The sequence below is a fragment of the Amphiprion ocellaris genome, chromosome 4 (assembly GCF_022539595.1).
Source record: "Amphiprion ocellaris isolate individual 3 ecotype Okinawa chromosome 4, ASM2253959v1, whole genome shotgun sequence".
NCBI lineage: Eukaryota > Metazoa > Chordata > Actinopteri > Pomacentridae > Amphiprion > Amphiprion ocellaris.
Window position 1 is genome coordinate 22,159,136 of NC_072769.1, and position 19,556 is coordinate 22,178,691.

Consider the following 19,556-nt stretch of genomic DNA (forward strand, 5'->3'; position numbering starts at 1 on the left):
GAAAACAACGAAATGGAATCAGATATAATAACACAGTCCTGCATGTTCACGTTTTAATACAAAAACAGTTCATGTATAGATAGGAGTCATTCCAGAACTGAAGGACATTTTATGTCCCACCCATCAAATTTCAAATAATCCATGTAAAAAATACAAAACATGCAGTTGTTGTGTAGATTTACTTGTCCTGAGACCAAATCTAAAAAAAGAAAAAAGTAGGAGAAAAGAATGGTTTAAAATATTTTTAAAATACCAAATAAGTCTGGAGCTCTCTCTTTCTCTCTCTCTCTCTCTCTCTCTCTATATATATATATATATATATATATATATATATATATATATATATATATATATATATAGCTATATATATATATATATATATATATATATATATATATATATATAGCTATATATATATATATATATATATATATATATATACATATATACATATATACACATATACACACATACACACATACACACATACACACATACACACATACACACATACACACATACACACATACACACATACACACATATATACATATATATATATATATATATATATATATATATATATATATATATCCCGGAACACTCGATCCCGCTGAGTGATTCACATAACAAACCGAACCAATCAGGTGATTCGAAGCAGTTGCGTGCTTCAAACGTCACTGAAGTGGTTCAAACGTCATGAGTCACGTGACCAAACCACGCCTCGGCAGAGTGGCTCGATACGTTTGCTTCATGAGCTACCGCGCATGTGTCGAAGCCTCGGGTATCAGAGGACCATCACTACCTTTAGCTGTTTCCAAAATGGCGGAACCGCTGCTGGAGTTTGAGACCGAGCTGTTCCTGACCCTCTTCGGCTGTGACGGGCTGCTTGTGGTGGCTGAGGGGATGGGGGTCGACCGCATCCGGCTGCAGTTCATGCGGGTTTACTCGGAGCAGGGCAGCCTGGTCCTCCTGCTCAACACAACCACACCTGAACAGGTAAGCTTAGCTTAGCATGCTATACATTACCTGTGAACGCCTCACCCGTTGCTAGGTGGTAGGTGCTAGCAAGGCGGCTAATATGGACAACAGTAAAACAGTAATAATCCGGCCTTTTTCGCTGTTATCCTGACGTTTCGGTATTATTTGGCCTGCTCTGTACCCTGCATTATAACCTGTTTAGTTTTTACGACTTGACAGTGATTTAAAGGACCAGTTCAACTTATATAATGCAGTTTCCCACCTAGCAAAAGTGATTGCAGCCCCTTCATTGTATCTGAAATGGTGGTGTTGCACCAGAATTGCCTGGTTTCATTCACTGAGGCTGTAATTTGAAGTTTATGGCTTATATCGTAAATGCAAAAGAGATCACTTCTGTTTATATATATATATATATATATATATATATATATATATATATATATATATATATATATATATATATATTTAAAACCTTTCTGCAACGTAAATGTAAACAAGGTTATTACACATACCAAACACATACAAAACATAGAAAATAATTCAGTATTATTACTTATAGTCATTCTAAATGTCAGGCCAGATTACATAAAAAAAACTCTAACGTTTCTTGGTCACAATTATGCAGTTAAGACAAAGTTTCACAAAGATAAAGTTTTGCTATCACCACAGCCATAAAATTGTGTATTTGGATGCTCTGTCCATTTGGTCCAGATAAAAGCAGCTGTAGACGTGTGTAATCTGGATGATACAGCTTTAATTGTCAGTTTTGGGTAGATGATCAGTTTTTGGCACAACACCTGTTATTTGTTCAAAGACACTGTGGCTAAAAATAATATCCAACAACAACCTGACATGTTCCTACCAGTAATTTACATAACTGAAGCAACAGAGCATCAGTGCTGTCCTGTTTGTCACTAACACTGCACCTCATCTTAGCTGCCTCTTTGTGTTTAACAATATTTCAGACAGAAGTGTTGTCACACTTCAGAGAAGGAGAGCCTTTTATGAGGTAATAAATGTTGGATTCCAAATTGTAGTGTCTTTGCCTTTATCACAGAAGTGTCTGTTTAGATAAATGAAAAAATTTTGACTGTCCCACTTCCCACAGGAAAAAATCATATTTGATATCTTTTAATAAATATTACGATGGAGATATTGAAGCAAAAATGATGATATGATCTTTGCTAGGGCCTGTACCAAACAAACCTGTTGCCTCATTTCTGGAAAATACAATTTGTAGTCCTGAACATCTCTATGTAACTGCAGTGCTTCATTTATAATGCTTTGTTGTGAAACATTTGTAGGACCCTGTGATTTGGATTCTGCACTTGGCCATATTACAATTTTGATAACACTTAACTTATTTGTTCAGACCTATTAATGGAATTCCTTAATGTTAGCTGGCAATCCGAAGACTATCCAAGTCATTCTGATTTTAAGTATAAAAATCTTTTTTCAATATATGGATAAACCAGGTGTGACTTTTAAAATTCATTCATGGATGGATGACACTGAATCAAAACATGCCGAGTTATTCTTGTATTCATAAAGCATTTTGTATTTTAAGTGTCTCAGATACTCTTTGGATTGCGGATCAGTACTCGGGACCTCCATTAATGAAAAGACAGTCATTATTTCATCTCTACTGTTTACTGACCCCATCCTTTAGGAGCACCTGATTTAGTATTTTATTCACTTTTAAGCTACCAATATGATTGTTTTTGACCCACTGTAACAGTCTAGATTTTTTTCACCATTAGTTTTTTTTAGGATTTGTCATCGCAGAACTGTGTAGGCGACCTAAACACTACACTAGGCAAGAAGATAAAAAATTTGCATGATTCTGGGTTATCAACATTGTGAATTGTACTTTTTCTCAATGTGCAAAGTTGTGTAGAACAGGAAAATCAAGATCTGTTTTTACCTTGTGAGCAAGTCTGTTTGCTGTTTTTATAAGATGGAAGACTGAACATTTCTACGTTGAAACAGCAGTGAACTGATGAAAAAACACAGTTACATCTGAGCCATTTTGAGCCATGAAGGGATTATTTTCATTTAAAATAACAATAAATGACTGGAGAACACGTCATCAACATAGTTTCTTTCTCAGGAGTATTTCACGGAGCAGTTGAGAGTGGAGGGAGTCACCCACCTGCCGAGGACGGTCACCAGCGATGTCCAGAGCGCTGAGCGTTATAACGTTTACACTGAGGGAGGGGTGCTGTTTGTCACCAGCAGAATCCTGGTGGTGGACTTCCTCACTGACCGCATCCCTGCTCATCTTATATCAGGTCAGAAAATGAGAGCCACGTTTGTTTTCTTTCATATTCTTCATCACTAGCAGTTATTAGTCTCAATTATCTTGCAATATTTGCTGGTGTATTTGCATGTTATAGTAGCTGCATACATGCTTTATCGTCTCACTTTATTTTAAAACAGTACAAAACCAAAGAAGTTGTGTTAGTTTAACCATTTCAAATGCATGCAGTATTTACAGCCTTTTGATCCACCCCCCCTCTAGGTATCCTGGTGTATCGCGCCCATAAAATAATTGAGTCATGCCAAGAGGCCTTCATCCTTCGTCTGTTCAGACAGAAGAACAAGACGGGCTTCATTAAGGCCTTCACTGACAAGGCCACAGCTTTCTCCTCAGGCTTCTGCCAAGTAGAGCGTGTGATGAGAAACCTCTTCGTCAAGAAGCTGTACTTGTGGCCCAGGTACGATGAGCTTATTCCATGGCAAACATTTCATTTAACACATTGTATTTTATTAATAAAATACCTTGTTGATAATCTATGAAGGAGGTGAATGTTCTTTCTTTAAAGTTCTGTTTGTTTCACTCCCATCCAGACTATCCGTCACTACCTGGACCCCCTGTGGCATCAGCTAGGAGCAAAGACCAAGGCTCTGGTTCAGGACCTGAAGGTGCTGAGGGTCCTCCTGCTCTACCTCACCCAGTACGACTGTGTCACCTTCCTCAATTTACTCGAGTCCCTGCGCTCCAGCCAGAAGAACTTTGGCTCCAATTCAGGTAAACTAGATGTACTTAGTTGCTCTCAGTGCCTGATCGAGGGAAAATTCCTGCTTAATTTTTGTAATCTATCGATTGTTTCTGTGTTTGATTGCTTGTGTCTGTTGTGACTTTCAGGTTGGCTGTTCCTGGACTCCAGTACCTCCATGTTTGTGAACGCTAGGAGCAGAGTGTACCGCGTTCCTGAGAGCAAAAAGAAACTCAAAGTTGGAACAGAAGCTGAGAAACAGAAGCCAACATCTGCCTCAGGTAACTGACCAATGAGCACATCTCTGACAGCGTCTTCTTCAAAGTAGATATCCAAATGATTAAATGCTTGTGTGTGTATTCGTGTTGAAACGACTAAAGGCTCAGTCTATGTGTGGGTTTCAGAGGTGAAGCGGGAGCTGGTGCTGGAGAAGAGCCCAAAGTGGGAGGCTCTGACTGAGGTGCTGGAGGAGATCGAGAGGGAGAACAAGAGCTCTCAACATGAACCAGGTTAGAGCTCAGTGCTGTTAAACTACTATAGCAGTCTGTTGTGTCAACAGTGCATTTAAACCTATGAATTTACAAAAAAATGTACCATTGTTAGAGCATTTTGATCAGCCTGTTAGCTTTTCCAACTTCCCGGTGCACAGCATGGTTCCTTGAAATCCAATGTAAAAGTTCCAGCTTGGTGGAGACCAGAATAAAACATACGAGCACACAGGAGATTACAAGTGTTCAAATAGGAATGAATGGAGTTCTGATTGACTAGCATAGCATAGGTGTTGGTCAGTGATAGGAGACAACACAAGCTGAGTAAAGTTTGTTGAAAAATTCACCATAAAAGGATCAATCCAGTTCTGTCATGTATATGCTTTTGATTCATTATTTATATCCCTGTTGTACATACATGTTGTCTAACCACTAACCACCTAACATGTCGCCCTCAGGTCGGGTTCTGATTTGTGCCAGTGATGACCGGACTTGTGCTCAGCTGCAGCAGCGCATCAAACACGGCTCTGATTGGCTGCTCAACCGCCTGTACACGAGAACAATCGGCAAACGGGACTCTGCTGCAGTTGCTGCCTTGGAACTGGACTTAGAGAAAAGGGAAAAGGCCGAGTCAAAAAAGTGTCCAAAGGGAAGGAACCCGCACAGAAAAAAAACACAAAGACCACAAGAACCAAAAGCAGACCGTCACTCACACTGACCCAGATGGTTGGGAAACAGGAGACAGGTGAAGCAGCAGTGATGGGCAGCAGCGGAGACGAGGACGAACTGATGGAGGAACATGAAGGAGAGGAAGAACAGCTTAAATTAGATTTGTCATCAGATGACTATTGCGGCGTCCTAAAGGAACCGCTGACTGTGATCCATCCACTGAAAGGCTGCACCGACCCCCACAGCTTGACCCGGGTGCTGCACGAGGTGGAGCCCAGCTTTGTGGTTCTGTACGACGCTGAACTGAGTTTTGTTTGCCAGCTGGAGATTTACAAAGCTAACCGCCCTGGAAAGACACTTAGGGTGTATTTCCTCATCTATGGAGGCTCAACAGAAGAACAGAAGTACCTGACAGCACTGTCTAAAGAAAAGAAAGCGTTTGAACATCTCATCAGGTTAGAACCATTTCTTTCCCCTGTAACCACTTGGAACTAATATCTGCTTAGTTAAGTGCTGGCTTCTCATTGGTGTTTAGGTGTGTGTTTTACTGTAGGGAAAAGGCTACTATGGTCATTCCAGAGGAGAGGGAAGGACGAGAAGACACCAACCAAGATCTTGCTAGAAACTTAGAACCTGCAAATGCCACCACCAACACCCACAAAGCAGGTATGTCGATTTTATTCAGTTTCTAAATGTCTACATGGGTCATTCCACCTCAACTTACCAATTTAATGAAAAGTTTGCACCTGACCATCTTCAGTTTGACTGATATTTTGTTAAATGGTGAATATTGATTGAGTTTAACATGTGTACAAAAAAGATTGGCGCATAAATGAATTCAAATTGAATTCAAAAACTAATGTTGCTTGTGACCACAGATTTTACACATGGTCAACTCAATCAATATTCATCACTTTAAAAAAAATAAGAAGTCTGTCAAATTGAAGATGGTTGGGTGTGGGCCGTTCAATGAAAAATCCATATTTGTTTTCAGCTGTTAGTTTTTGACTCATGTCTTGTGTTTTTATTTCCATTCCGTGTCCAGTAACCAGGAGGCCAGGAGCAGTCCAGAGAGCCTTCACGAGTCATTGTGGACATGCGTGAGTTCCGCAGTGAGTTGCCTTCCTTGCTGCACCGCCGTGGGCTGGACATTGATCCCGTCACCCTGGAAGTTGGCGACTACATTTTAACTCCAGACACTTGCGTTGAGCGTAAGAGTGTCAGTGAACTGATCGGCTCGTTGCAGAGCGGCCGCCTCTACACCCAGTGCCTCTCCATGACCCGCTACTACAGGAAAGCAGTGCTGCTCATCGAGTTCGACCCGGCTAAACCGTTTTCCCTCATGGCCCGGTCAGACTTCCGTCATGAGATATCGTCAAATGATGTTTCTTCAAAGCTTACTTTACTCACATTGCACTTCCCTCGCCTCCGTATACTCTGGTGCCCCTCCCCACACGCCACAGCCGAGCTCTTCCTGGAACTAAAACAAGGCCAACCTGAACCCGATGCTTCAGCAGCTCAGGCGGTCACAGCTGAGTCAGACCTTGTGGCTGAATCAACAGACCTCTACAACCCCGGACCTTATGACTTCCTCTTGAAAATGCCGGGGGTCAATATGAAAAACTACAGGGCTCTTATTAAAAATGCAGACAGTTTGGCAGACCTAGCCAAACTCAGCCAGAACAAGCTGGCAGAAATACTTGGGAATGCTAATAACGCTAAGTTGCTGTATGAGTTTCTGCATAATGTCGCTAATGTTCCTGCTCCTGTTCAGAAGACCAAATAGACATGATGGACAGTAAATCAGATATTTTGACCGATGTATGTGAATAACTTTTCAGTGACATCAGGATCATTTTTTGTCATCCAAATGTGTGTTGTTTTAATATGCAGAATGAATTTAATATTGCAAATATTTGTATTGTATTTTGGAAACTACTTTGCAAATGTGTGCAATTGTATTATTTTTACTCAGAAACAAACAATATTTTTACATTGTGCAATAATAAAATGTCAACTTCTTTTGAAATTTATAATAACGCGTTATTTCAAAGTACAGCTTTCCAGAACAACACAGCTGTTTAATTAAATTCATGTTTGTAAAGCACTGATTCAGAACATAAATGACCTCAGGGCACCTCATATCGTGGGTCACCCAGCAACCCAACAAATCTAGTGATTCTAGTAGGAAAACTCCAGCAGAACCAGGCTCAGGGACGGTGGCATTTGCCTCGCCTGGTTAGGGTGATTGTAAAGAGGAGAGAGGAAGGGATAGCAGACAGACACAGATAATAAATGTAACACGAGAACAATAAACACTCCAGAGTTTGGTCGGATTTGTAACCACAGATCAGAGTAGTGCCACTCCAAAGAACAGAGATACCTGCAGACAAAACACAAACTAGAGCAGAAAGAACGCATGCACAGGGAGAACATGCAAACTCCATGCAGAAAGCTCCCGGGAAAGCCAGGACGCGAACCAGGGACCTTCTCGCTGCCAGGCGAAAGTGCTAACCACTTCACCACTGTGCAGCCCCAGATAAGACATAAGAACATAAAAATTTAAAAAATTTAAAAAAAACTGAAAACGAGCAAATGTGTGTTCTATTTGAATGACAAACTTCTCTGCAGAAACATTTACCACTTGAGGGTTAACATAGATTTCCATGACCTTTTCCTCCATTGCTCTCATTGCACCTGGTTCAACAACCTCAAAATGAGATTAGAATAAAGCATTAATGAAAATGTGTGTGAGAAACTGGACTGCCACATGTTGCAATCAGTAGCAATTAATCTTAAACAACACAATTTAGTCATAATGGGTTTAAATGAGATCATTTTTGTCCCTAATAGCTTCAATTTCAATTTCAATTTAGTCTATTTGAAAGGGGACAATACAATTTCATAAAACACATGATTACACATGGTTAAAAAAGCCAGAATTAGCCGGAAGGCTAGTTTTCATCTGTAGTCCCCTCGCCATGATGTGAAAAAGCAGTGAAATACATCTACAAGAGAAAAACATGAATAGACACTTGATAGGGCACTAATGTAACAAATAACATATACATAACAAACTGTTAAGAGAGCACAGGGCACACGATCAGTGTATTTATCTGGCAATTGGATTTTCCGTTCTGAAACGGGTATTGAAAGACAAAAAACGAGTGGTTATTTGATTTTCGTTTTAAAATACAAAAATTAAAATTGAAATACAAGGCGTTTTTCCTTTTCGTGATCAAAAAGGGATATACGAAATTTTAAAAATGCTTTGATTTTCATTTCATATTTAGAATAACAAAAAAATAAAATCAGTAAGAGACAGAAACAAAAAAAGGTCAGTTTTTTTTTATTTTCTGAGACCGGAAGTGATCATCGGCAAGTGTGGAGCCAAACGACAACAAGATTCTCAGAGGGCGGAGCCAGACAGCAGTGATTGGTCAGACCAAAGATCGAAGACAGCACGCTACCGTATCTAGTGTATATATATCTATGGTCGGCACGTCTGGTGGCATCTCTGGCTGCTGTTGATCTTGTTCTTGGAGTAAAACACGGTAAGAAGATAAATACTTCTAACAAGTAGCGTTGTTTTGTTGTACGTTAAGTCAGCGACTTGTGAAGAGTTGTGTTTTGTCGTGTTTGAGCAGTTGGTCCGGACGCGTTAGCTAGCTAAGCGGCTAAGTTAGCTAGCGGGCTAATTAACACAGGTGGCTAACTTACCGCTGAACACCTGTGTTAGTTGCTGCCACAGCTGTCCTCATTATTAGAATGACCTTCTCAACCTGTATTTCTCTGCTGTGTATTTTAGCTTTTAAAAAAGTTATTTTACTTTAAGGTTAACTGAAACCCGTTGAGCTGCACTGAAGTTTAACATTCAGCTGGTTTGAATTAAACCACGCTTAACTTAACATTGCGCAACATTACCTCTCTGAATCTCCATAATTTCATTGAATTCCTTCTCTCTTCCACTGCTCAAGTTCAATCCAGTATATAAAATGACATTAATAGTGAATAAACTAACAACCAGCCATTGTATTTATTTATTACTGTATGTATTTGTAGTAAAACATGAGTTGAAACATCCTACTTTTGGATCTAGACCTGCACAAGCCGTTCATTTTCAGTCACCTGACGAGTTAAACTCCCCTTTTTCTGTGAGGTTGAAGCAGAAAGTCTGAATTAACAAAGAAAGTTCTTTATAATTTGCGATACCTGTTATCTCTGACTGAGGCTTTAGTTTTTGTTGAGCTGATTTACACATAGAAACTTTGTTCAGGAAGATTTCTCAGTAGCTCAGAGGACAGGCTGCTTTTTACACAACCTTGTAAGAGAATGTCTGTCAATGCTTTCAGCAGAATTTAGAAACACAACACTTCCTAAACAGATATTTTGAGGCTGTGAGGTTGAACGTTTGAGAGTATATCAGTGTGTTTGTTTGTGGTCTTTCTGTTTCTAGGTGGAAGCTGAATTAGTGAGGATGACTCCTGCTCCTGTCATCTCTAAGCTCCTCACACATCTTTACCTGCACATGAGGAAAATCACTCCTGTAGAATGCAGGTATGTTTGTCATTATTATAAAAAGATGTTGCCTGGTGACCTGTCAGAAACCCATTATACAGAGTCAGCCAAAATAATGTTTACACACATCAGGAAAAGAAAAACTTGCATAAATATTTCAATACTAAAGTTATTCAGACATCACGAGATTAATAAAAGTTATCTTTGGCCTCTACAATTACAAGAGGTGCTCAAAGTGGTGGCCACTGGCTTCCAGACATTTCTGTTGTGTTGTAGACGTCACTTGTTGATGCTCCATTGATGAGGGTAGCGCCACCTGTTGGGAAAACATCGTACAACAGGACACAGAGTTATCGTGATTTGATCAAACTTAGAAAGAGGAATCAAATGTATAGAAGTACTTATACAAATGAAATATTTATAAAAGTTTTTCTTTTCCTGATGTGTGTACGTTATTTTGGCTGACTCTGAACTTAATGAGAACAAAACTGTCATTTAATTGTTTCTCTGAAAGCTTCTTTAGTGAAAACCGGCTGGTGTTCTGCTTTGAAACAAACTGTGTTTTTAGGTTTAACCCCACAGTTTCTGAATGAACTGATAGTTTTTTTTTTCCTGATCAATGTGGACGTTATAATTGATGGTAACATTTACTGATCATATAATCAGCATGACAATATAACAGTCTAACATTCTGACCACCTGACTAATACTGTGTTGGTCCCTTTATGCTGCTAAAACTCCTCTGACCCAGTGGTTCATCAGAACCTCTGGGGGTGTCCTGTGGATTCTGTGGATCCTGTGGGTTGCAGGGTGGGTCCTACCTAGACCAGGCTGATCCTGGATCATCCCACAGATGCTCAGTCAGATCTGGATGTGGGGAGTGTGGAACCCAGGTGAACAGCTTAGCTCTGTCGTGTTCCTCGGACCACTCCTGAGCAGTTTTAGTTTGTCCTGCTGAGGGAGGCAGCTGGCATCAAGGACTGCTGTTGCCATGGAGACTAGGGGGTTGTTTGTCCTGCAGTGTTTAGGTGGTGGTACATGTCAAACATCCACATGAACGTCAAGGTTTCCCAGCAGAACGTTGCATTAGAACAAGATGATGGATGTTGTTCTCTTCAGCTGTCAGTGGTCAGAATGTTGTGGCTGATTGGTGGATCTGTCTGCCTTTACTCTGACATCCAGAGTTATACAAAAGTGTAGTATGTGTGCAGCGCAGAAGAGATTTACTTTATTGTATGCAGTTTTTTTTTTTTTTTAAGGGAGAGCATTTTTTTTATCCACCTGAAGAAGACCTAATCTTTCCCTTCAAAGGATAGTTAATAATTACTACAGCTTCCATAGTGGTCCCATCAGAGAAAATCATATCCATATACAGATTTTTATTAATTCCAGGGCTGGTTCAGTAAAGATTATAATAATAACTACATCAGATAATTCTTGGTTGCAGTTGGAATTTTGCAGCCAGAGAGATGGTTGAGAAGGTTTGCAGTTCTTGTTTTAGCAAAATATGTTATAACAGAAGATCTTTATTGTCATTGTACATGAAATTATCTGCAAACCAGCAAAGTGTATCAGTCTGAGGTATCTAAAAATAAATAAAGAAAAATGCTTCTAAAGCCAATAATAAACAGAATATTTTGAGGGAATATTCTAAAAAGGAAAGAAAAGCTCCATTCTCACTCCTCTCAGGATAAACTGTCATTAAAATTGACTTTAAATTTAGCTTCAACACGAGATAAAAACATTTACTTTCATTACTGATGTTGTCAAGTTTTAATAAAGTTCATGCTACTTTTATAAAATGATGAAAGTGAATAAATTGTATTTCTGTGATCTGTGTTTGATTTCTGTCTTTTCTCCTGTCATCCAGATGTTCAGAGGGAGATGATGCCACATCTGGTCCAGCTGATGGAAGGTCTTGAAGTTCTCTGACTGGCCTCGACTGAAGATGGTCGTCTCACTGGATTTAAGGTTCAGATGCTCAGTAACAAACTCCACCAATGAGCCAACAGGGAAGCTTTAGGTTTATTAAATGTTGCTATGAAGGTTTCACTGTTTTTCTTTGTGAATGCAATGAGCTCCAACTGAAACTTGAATTAGAACTTAGAAGTAAATCCTTCCATCTGAAAGGATTTAGTTGCATTAATAACCTCATAACATTCTAATTTTTCTTCCAGTCTTGGTTGGAAATAGAATCTCTGTATTGATTCAGGTAAAAACTGAACTTCACAGCATGTTGGAGCAAAACAACCAGATGAAAACTGTGATGGTGTTGGATTGTCAGACCGTAATGTTGCAGCTCAAAGCAGCTTTTCTATCTCAGTTCATTCTGACATTCAGCTATGAATCAACACAGCAGATGGTGATCCATGCTGTGGAAGTCTCACATCTCCTGATTTAATGGAGCTGCTTTGCACTTTTTACACTGTTTATTCACCAACACTTTATTTAATAAAAGTCCCATCTAGTTTTTATGAGGAATGTGATGTTTTAATTTCTCTGTGAATAACTGCAGTCTAATGTAACAGCTGGAATTGTAACATCTGTCCTGATATTGATCATGAAGTATTGATCAGAATACTTATGGTCAGCAGTCATCCCTGAAGTTTTACATTAAAATCTTTACTTGTGTTGTGAACTTTGGTAAGAAGCAGAAACGTTAGCGTTGCCATGGATACATGAGTGTTAAATTCTGTCCATGTTTTCATTTTGGGAAATTCAGTCCAGTTCCAGAATGTGGAGGAATTTAGTCTCACAATCACAGACAACAAATATTATCTGAAAGTCGGGTTATTGTTTATCAGCACAATACAAAAAGATTAATGTTAGAAATATTCCAGTTAAGACTCTAGAATATCAAGATTTATGTAAATTTACCTCAATAATATGAATGTTCAGGTTAAGATTGTACAGTGATATTTATTATGTAAGTTTAGCTGATTAAAGTTTATGACTCTGTACTAAAATATTATTTAAATTGACATCATTATTATAATATTTAGGGTCAGACCCTACAGTATTGAGATTAAGAAATCAAATATTCTATAAAATGTAAATACGCTGAACTCATTTGGATATATTTAAGTGAGACTCTACAATATTATTTGACACAAATCTATCTAAATCAAAATTTTAATAATTTTCACACCAAACATTTACTGGACTGATTTAAATATTAAAATCACTTCTTTCTAATCCTCTGCTGTATGTTCAAACCTGAGGCCTTAAATAGAAACACACAAGTATCTGATTGAAGGAACTTCTGCAGAGTCCTGGTTCCAGAACATGATGATAGAATTATAGACAAACTTTAACAAAAGCTGCCTGAGAGTTTACAGGTTTTTATGTTGGATTTCTTCAGTAATTTAATGAGAGTTATGAGCAATAATCAAGTGTTCATTTGATGAACTTCATTTCCTAAAACATCCAGAATTGGAGCTCATATCTTTGACAGCTGTAAAGTTTCTGCTCCTTCAAAGTTCACAACAGAATGAATGAATTCCTAAAACACTCTCAATGCTGCAGAGCGTTTGTGATGCTGAAGCAGTGATCAGTTTTTCTGTTTCTTCTCTGGAGATGCACAATGAGGGACGTCTGCAGAGACTGAGAAAGAGTCTCACCACATCCTGACACGAGGAAAAAGACTTCATTGAAGACTACAATGAGAAAAACTATCAGACAGCAGACGGCTGCATTCAAGGTGAGCTCTGAACATTTGATCTGGAACAGGAATTCAATAACTGCAGCATGAGCTTCATTTCAGTCTGTAGCTGCTGAATTCATGGATGAATCATCTGGAACTAGAGAAGAAGACCATCAAACATCCACGTCAGCTGATGGAGGTCCAAGAGTCTCACCAAACAAACAACCTACAGAGTGAAGACCTCGAATCTGCTTGGACGGCCTCCTATTCAGCCACGTGTGAACAAATGCCTCTAAGTTGATTTGTTTTCTAAAATAAATCTAGTTTGAGTCCTAATCTATGCCTGTGTGTTTGCTTCTTTACACCGCTGTTAACAGTTTAGGCTGTTAGATTGTTCCAGATAAGACAAGTACAAGATTCTTCAGAGCCGTTCTACCACGAGCCTGACAGGAAGAACTCCAACAGCTACTGAATGTTCCTGTGGTCCCCTCAAGGCTACAGGAGGAGTCCTACGACAACGAGCCGGTCCACCTGATGGAGGCCAGTCGCTGTGGTTCAAAGCCAACACCGACTACGTGGACTTCTGCTGGACCACATGGAGGCCTTCAAACCGGACCAACAAGTTCACCGACTCCCCGACTCGTGGGTCTGAGGACGCCGCCGAGCCTCGGTCCAGCCGGCCTCCTGTCTGTGGGTGTTTGAGTGCTGAGAGGTTTGTGGATGTAAGTGAACGTGTCTGTGTTGAAACAGCAGCTTTGGACTCACTAACGCCAGGAAAAACCAAGAGCTCCTTTATTTGTGACTTCCACTAAAAAACTGAAGAAAAGTTTGCCAGGGTTCTGACTGATAACAGATTATTAAATAATGAAAATAATCATTTAAATATTCCTTTAAACAATCCTTTTAGGACTACATTTCCTTTACACTGACTTCTCTCTTTTTTTCTCATTACCCCTTATTAATCCCACGAGGGGAAATTCTGATTTTCGCATATCTCCCCAACTGGGGGAGTCAGAGCGACGGGTTAGTCATGGTACAGCGCCCCTGGAGCAGGACGGGTTAAGGGCCTTGCTCAAGGGCCCAACAGTGGCCGCATCGGGGCTTGAACCTCTGACCTTCTGATCAGTAGTCCAGAGACTTAACCGTTGCGCCACCACTACCCCAAGCAAGCAGGAATTGAACCTGGGCCGCTGCGTCGGGGACAAGCCCCTGTACATGGGTCCCCCGCTTAACGTGCTGAGCTATACGGGCGCCCCATTCTTGATATATGTACAAGTATTTTGGGTGGAATATACCATTAAGCCTAATGTTCAAGGGTTTTTCTGGGAATATACCATTAAACCAACCTTTTAGGTAAATGTTGGGTAGAATATACCATCAGATAAACCTTTTAGGTCGACATTGGAAGATTTTAGAGTAGAATATTACTCCAAATCATCCTTTTGGTCTGCATTTAAGGTGGAATACTCCTTTACACCAAGATTTTTTGGTCAAGGATTTTGGATGGAATACTCAGTGAAACCAACACTTTAGGTGCATGTCCAAGGATTGTTGGTGGAATGTTCCTTTAAAGTGGATGTTTGAGGACATTGTAGGTAGAATACTTCCTGAAACCAACCTTTTAGGTCAACATTCAAAGATTTAAGGTGGAATATTCCTTTAAACCAACCTAAATTTCATGTTTTGATCATTATCAAGTGAGAAACCTCAATCCAGACTCCTCATAATGACGTTTGAGATTTATGCTGCTGTTATTTGTTTAGTCCAGACTAAATGACAGAAATCCACAACTGTAATTTTATTTCAGGACTCGGTTATTAAATGTCAAAACAATCCATGTGACTCTAAAAACTCAACAGCTTTACAAACTCTAAGATTAAACTCTCCACAAGGATCCAAAATAAGTTGGACTTCTACATGAGAGCTTTAATTATTCTTCATCTACTTCCTGAAAAGTTTGGTCAATAAAAAAGACAAAAACTAATATTTTCAGCTGAACTAAAGACAGACTTTGTGATTTTTCTGCTCACATGTTGTGTTGTAAACTTACTCTTTCAAATAAATAGCTGCCTAACCCCCTGGAAACCAGCGTTTGTCCTGTTTTTGTGTTGCTCCTCAGTGACCCTAGACAGCCGGGTCGTAATGTTTTTTGAGCAACACACCATACTATGACGTTTTTACAATGAGGGTTCTACTATGAAACCAGTTTGACATGTTCAGGTGTTCTTTGTGTGAAAACTCAGAGATTTCAGGTATCAGAAGGTGGTTTTCAACTTTCTTTGTTAACTTTCTGCTTCAACTTTAAACTAAATTTCCTTCACTAACCCAGCCCTCTGGACTTCCAGTAAGCTGTGTTCCTATTGGCTGTCCAGGTGGCTGCTTGGTGTTATCAGGAACACCTGAGCAGCTCAGTGTCTTCCTGCTTTATTTAGCTGCAGACAAACATTTCCTCTGCTTGTCTTCACCACTGAACCGGGTTTGGCTCCATTGCTTTAGTTTGTTCTTTAGGCGTTGGCTTGCAGCTTCCAGCAGTAAAATCGTCTTTAATGTGTTTCTTGGTGTGTTTTAGGGCTTTGTACTGGATAGTTGTCTTGGTAAATGTGGTTCTTTAGCCACAGTTAGCACATGGTGCTAATGTGTGCATTGATTAGTGGATTTGGTGCAGCTGAGTTGTGTCTTTATCTTGGCTGTAGTGAGTCTTTAGAGGTTTCTGGTCAGACACATTCTGTATTCTTGTTGACCACGTTGGTTGTCCAGAAGGTAAGAGTTCCTGTCCTGATTCTCTGTTCTCAGAGGTTCTCTGGTAGGCTGCAGGAGACTTTAGCATTTGGGTTGTGCTAGTTTGGTTTTTGTATGGTTTCATTTGGATGACTATCTTGAGGCCCCTCCATGTGGTTTAGTGAGGTTTTCTGGAACAGTTCTACAAAGCAACCTGCAGCAGAAGAGACTTTGAGAGTTTTTAGGAAGTTCTGGAGACCAGACTTTAGAGCAGCAGAAACATTTGTCAGCAGTTTGAGCAGGAGAAGGTGAGCTTCAGAGTAGAAATGAGACAGAAACCTTCTTGACCCGTGTGGTGAGGTCCTGTACCAAGAGTTTGAGCAGGTTGTGAAGAGTCTGTAGTTCTTTGGTCTGAAAGCACAAGAAGAGTCGACTCATTAAAGGAGAAAACAGGAGATATTGTTGGTTCTTCTGTCGCTCTGCAGTTTCCTTAGACTGAATATCAAGTTTATATTTTAAATGATTTCCCATGTGAGCCCAAGAAGACTTCAATAAACTCCATCCATCCCCTGGACACAACAGATTTAATTGCGATGTTAAATTTATTTTTTTTTTAAATATGTTTTTGAGGTTTAATCATAGTTTTAGCATAGTTTTTTCTCTTTGCTTGTTTAGTTTTGTCATCTGTGTGAAAGGTGCTAAACAAATAAAGTTGAATTGATAAACTGAATAATTGACTAACTCATGATTGTGACAACAGAAATATTTTCATTGTGATTTAAGAGTTTGTTTCATTTTTAAGGTTGGGGTTAAAATCTTGACAGAAAAAAAAATTAAAGAAATAAACTACATTAAAAAAAGCAATTAAATCAAAGGGAAAAAAACATTTAATACAATAAAACTTTTAAAAAGAAAATTAAATATCAAATACAATTAAATGATATTAAACAGACAAAATATTTAATTAGATAATTAAACAGAAGATACAAAACATGTAATTATGAAATTAAAGTTTATTAAACAAAATATTAAACATTAAAGATGAAATATTTTAGATAATTAAACATTAAAAAATACAATTAAACAAGAAGAATATTAAACATTTAAAAAATACAAAACATTTAATTTGATTATTAAACCTTTAAAAAGATGAAACATTTAATTAAAAAAATAAATGTTTAATTAGAAAATTAAATCTTAAAGACAATAAAACTTTAAATAGGAATTAAACAGAAAATACAATGAAGCATTTAAAAAGAAAATTAAACATTAAAAGGTGGTAAAACATTTAAAAAGAAAAACCTTAAAGATTTAATCGAAAAATTAAACATTGGGAAAGAAAAGGAAATTTTTCAAACAAGCCGAATAAACATTTGAAAAAACAATTAAACATTAAAAAGACAAAACATTTGGAAATCAAATCAGACATTAGAAAAGAATAAAAGGTGAGAAAAGAGCAAAACTAAACATTTAAGAAGAATCAAACTAAAGACAAAACATTTGAAAAGACACCAGTTAGACTTTAGAAGATCAAATTAAACAGAAGAGACAATAAAACGATCAAAAAGAGCAAAAACAGATAAAGGTCTTCAAGTGTTTTCTAGTCTGAAATGAAAACATCAAGTTGTTTCTTCGAACATTTCCTCTTTCTATGTTCTTGGTCTGATTGTGGACAGATTTACTAAGAACTCATTTAAGAAAACTGCTTTCCAGATAAAGTCTACTAGTAGTTGAAGGCATTGATCAAACTAATGTTACCTTCTGATCTCCACAAACTTTACTGTTCAGTGAAGAGAATCAAAGTTTGTTCAGGATTTTTAAAGAACCCACAGGTGAAGGTCTGAGAAGAACTCAGATGGATGGTCTAAATGTGAAATCAAGACCCATGGTCACAAGTTTTAAGGCTTCTGTTAACCAGAAAGTTCAACCTAACAGAGAAGTACTGAGAAACTTTTAAGATTTCATTCCTCAGACTGTCTAAAGTTTCAAACTAACAGAGAACTACTCAAGAAGTTTTAGGTTTTCAGCCCTCAGACTGTCTGAAGGTTCAAACTAACAGAGAACTACTCAGGAACTTAGAAGATATCAGTCCTTGGACTGTCTGAAAGTTCAATCAAACAGAGAACTACTGTGGGACTTAGAAAATTTCAGCCCTCAGACTGTGTGAAAGCTCAGGTCCTGAGGACTCGGGAGGTGTGGAGGCTTTGGAAAGTCTTGGAACTGAGGGTTCCACCCTCCAGCTCAAAGGCTGAAGTCCAACCTCCTGAGAAAAACGGTCGAGACGAGACTCGAGTTAAAAAAAAATTCGAAAATGACAAAAACTAGATGATAAATGCGCAAAAAAATGAAGATTTAGTATCTGAGCGAGTAGCTCAGGGGAAAAGAAGAGCGACTACAGATTGGGAGGTCGCAGGTTCAAGACCCGCCACCGGCCTTTTTCTTTCTTTGTCTTTGTCAGGATTTTGATAAAACTTAAGAAGGGTCTGGTCTTGAACCAGCGACCTGCAGCTCCATAGGCAAATCCTTAACTCACTGAGCTACAGATCAGATGAAAAGAAATGATTTCGTCGTCCCTTTGACATCGTAGTTCCTGAAGTGACCACATGGGCGGAGCCAAGGCGGAGTCTGGGTGGAGCCGGGGCGGAGAGTAGGCGGGGAGGTGGGTGGCGGCCTTCCCCCCACTACTCCCCCACCTCCCCCCACCGCCCACCACACCTTCCCCCGCACGACGAGTTCTTCGAGTCACCACGAGTTCTTCGAGTCTCGACAGGTTTTCCCGAGTTTCTGGAGTTTCCAACAGGTCGGAGGCAGAACAAGTTGTCATGAAGAGGTGTTGAAGTCAGTCAGGATGGACTGACTTTTTACAGCGACTAGAAGGAAGACGACTAGAAAAGCAGGTCTTTAACCACCATCCATAAAATCCATGGAGTCGCTCCAGAGAAATCAAGGGAGGTCAACTTTTATCAACCTCCATCCAGATGTTCAACTTGATATCTTTACTTTGAGATTTTTAGCACCACAAACCTTTAGTATCACACTTTATTATCATTTATTAGGACTTTAATGGAATCCACCAGCAGATTTACTTTTTGTTGACAAACTTTATTCTTGTCGTTGTGGGACTGTGGTATTTAAAACTCTTCCTTCTATTTGACCTCATGTTTATTAGTTTTAGTTTAGAAAGTTATTTTAGTTGCCCATTAGTCTCTTAAAAACCAAATAATAAATTGGATTAGTCATATTTTAGATATGACAAAAAATATAAAAATAAAGTGTCTTGAGACAATTTGACCAGTAATTGGCGTTATATAAATAAAATTGAATTAAAATTGTATATATCTTGTAATGTTGGAGTAATTCAGCCATATATGTTGGAAAACACATTTTCTTTGTCCATTAATCTGTTGTTTTCTCCAGTAATTCATTTATTGTTTGGTTTATAAAATGTCAAACCCAAATATATTCAGTTTACTGTCATAAAAACCAAAAAGATTTACATTCATGATGCAGGAATCAGGCAGTTTTTCACTTTTTATCTTA

General features: G+C 38.8%; 1 long non-coding RNA gene and 1 pseudogene across 1 annotated transcript; both read left to right on the forward strand.

The window, feature by feature from the left end:
• Positions 1-781: 781 nt before the first annotated feature.
• On the forward strand, positions 782-7,166 carry LOC129348666 (DNA repair endonuclease XPF-like; annotated as a pseudogene).
• A 1,394-nt stretch (positions 7,167-8,560) lies between these two features.
• Positions 8,561-13,634, forward strand: LOC129348672 (uncharacterized). Its single transcript, XR_008601297.1, has 3 exons — positions 8,561-8,691; positions 9,594-9,694; positions 11,526-13,634. It is a non-coding gene; the product is annotated as an uncharacterized LOC129348672 (long non-coding RNA).
• Positions 13,635-19,556: the final 5,922 nt, after the last annotated feature.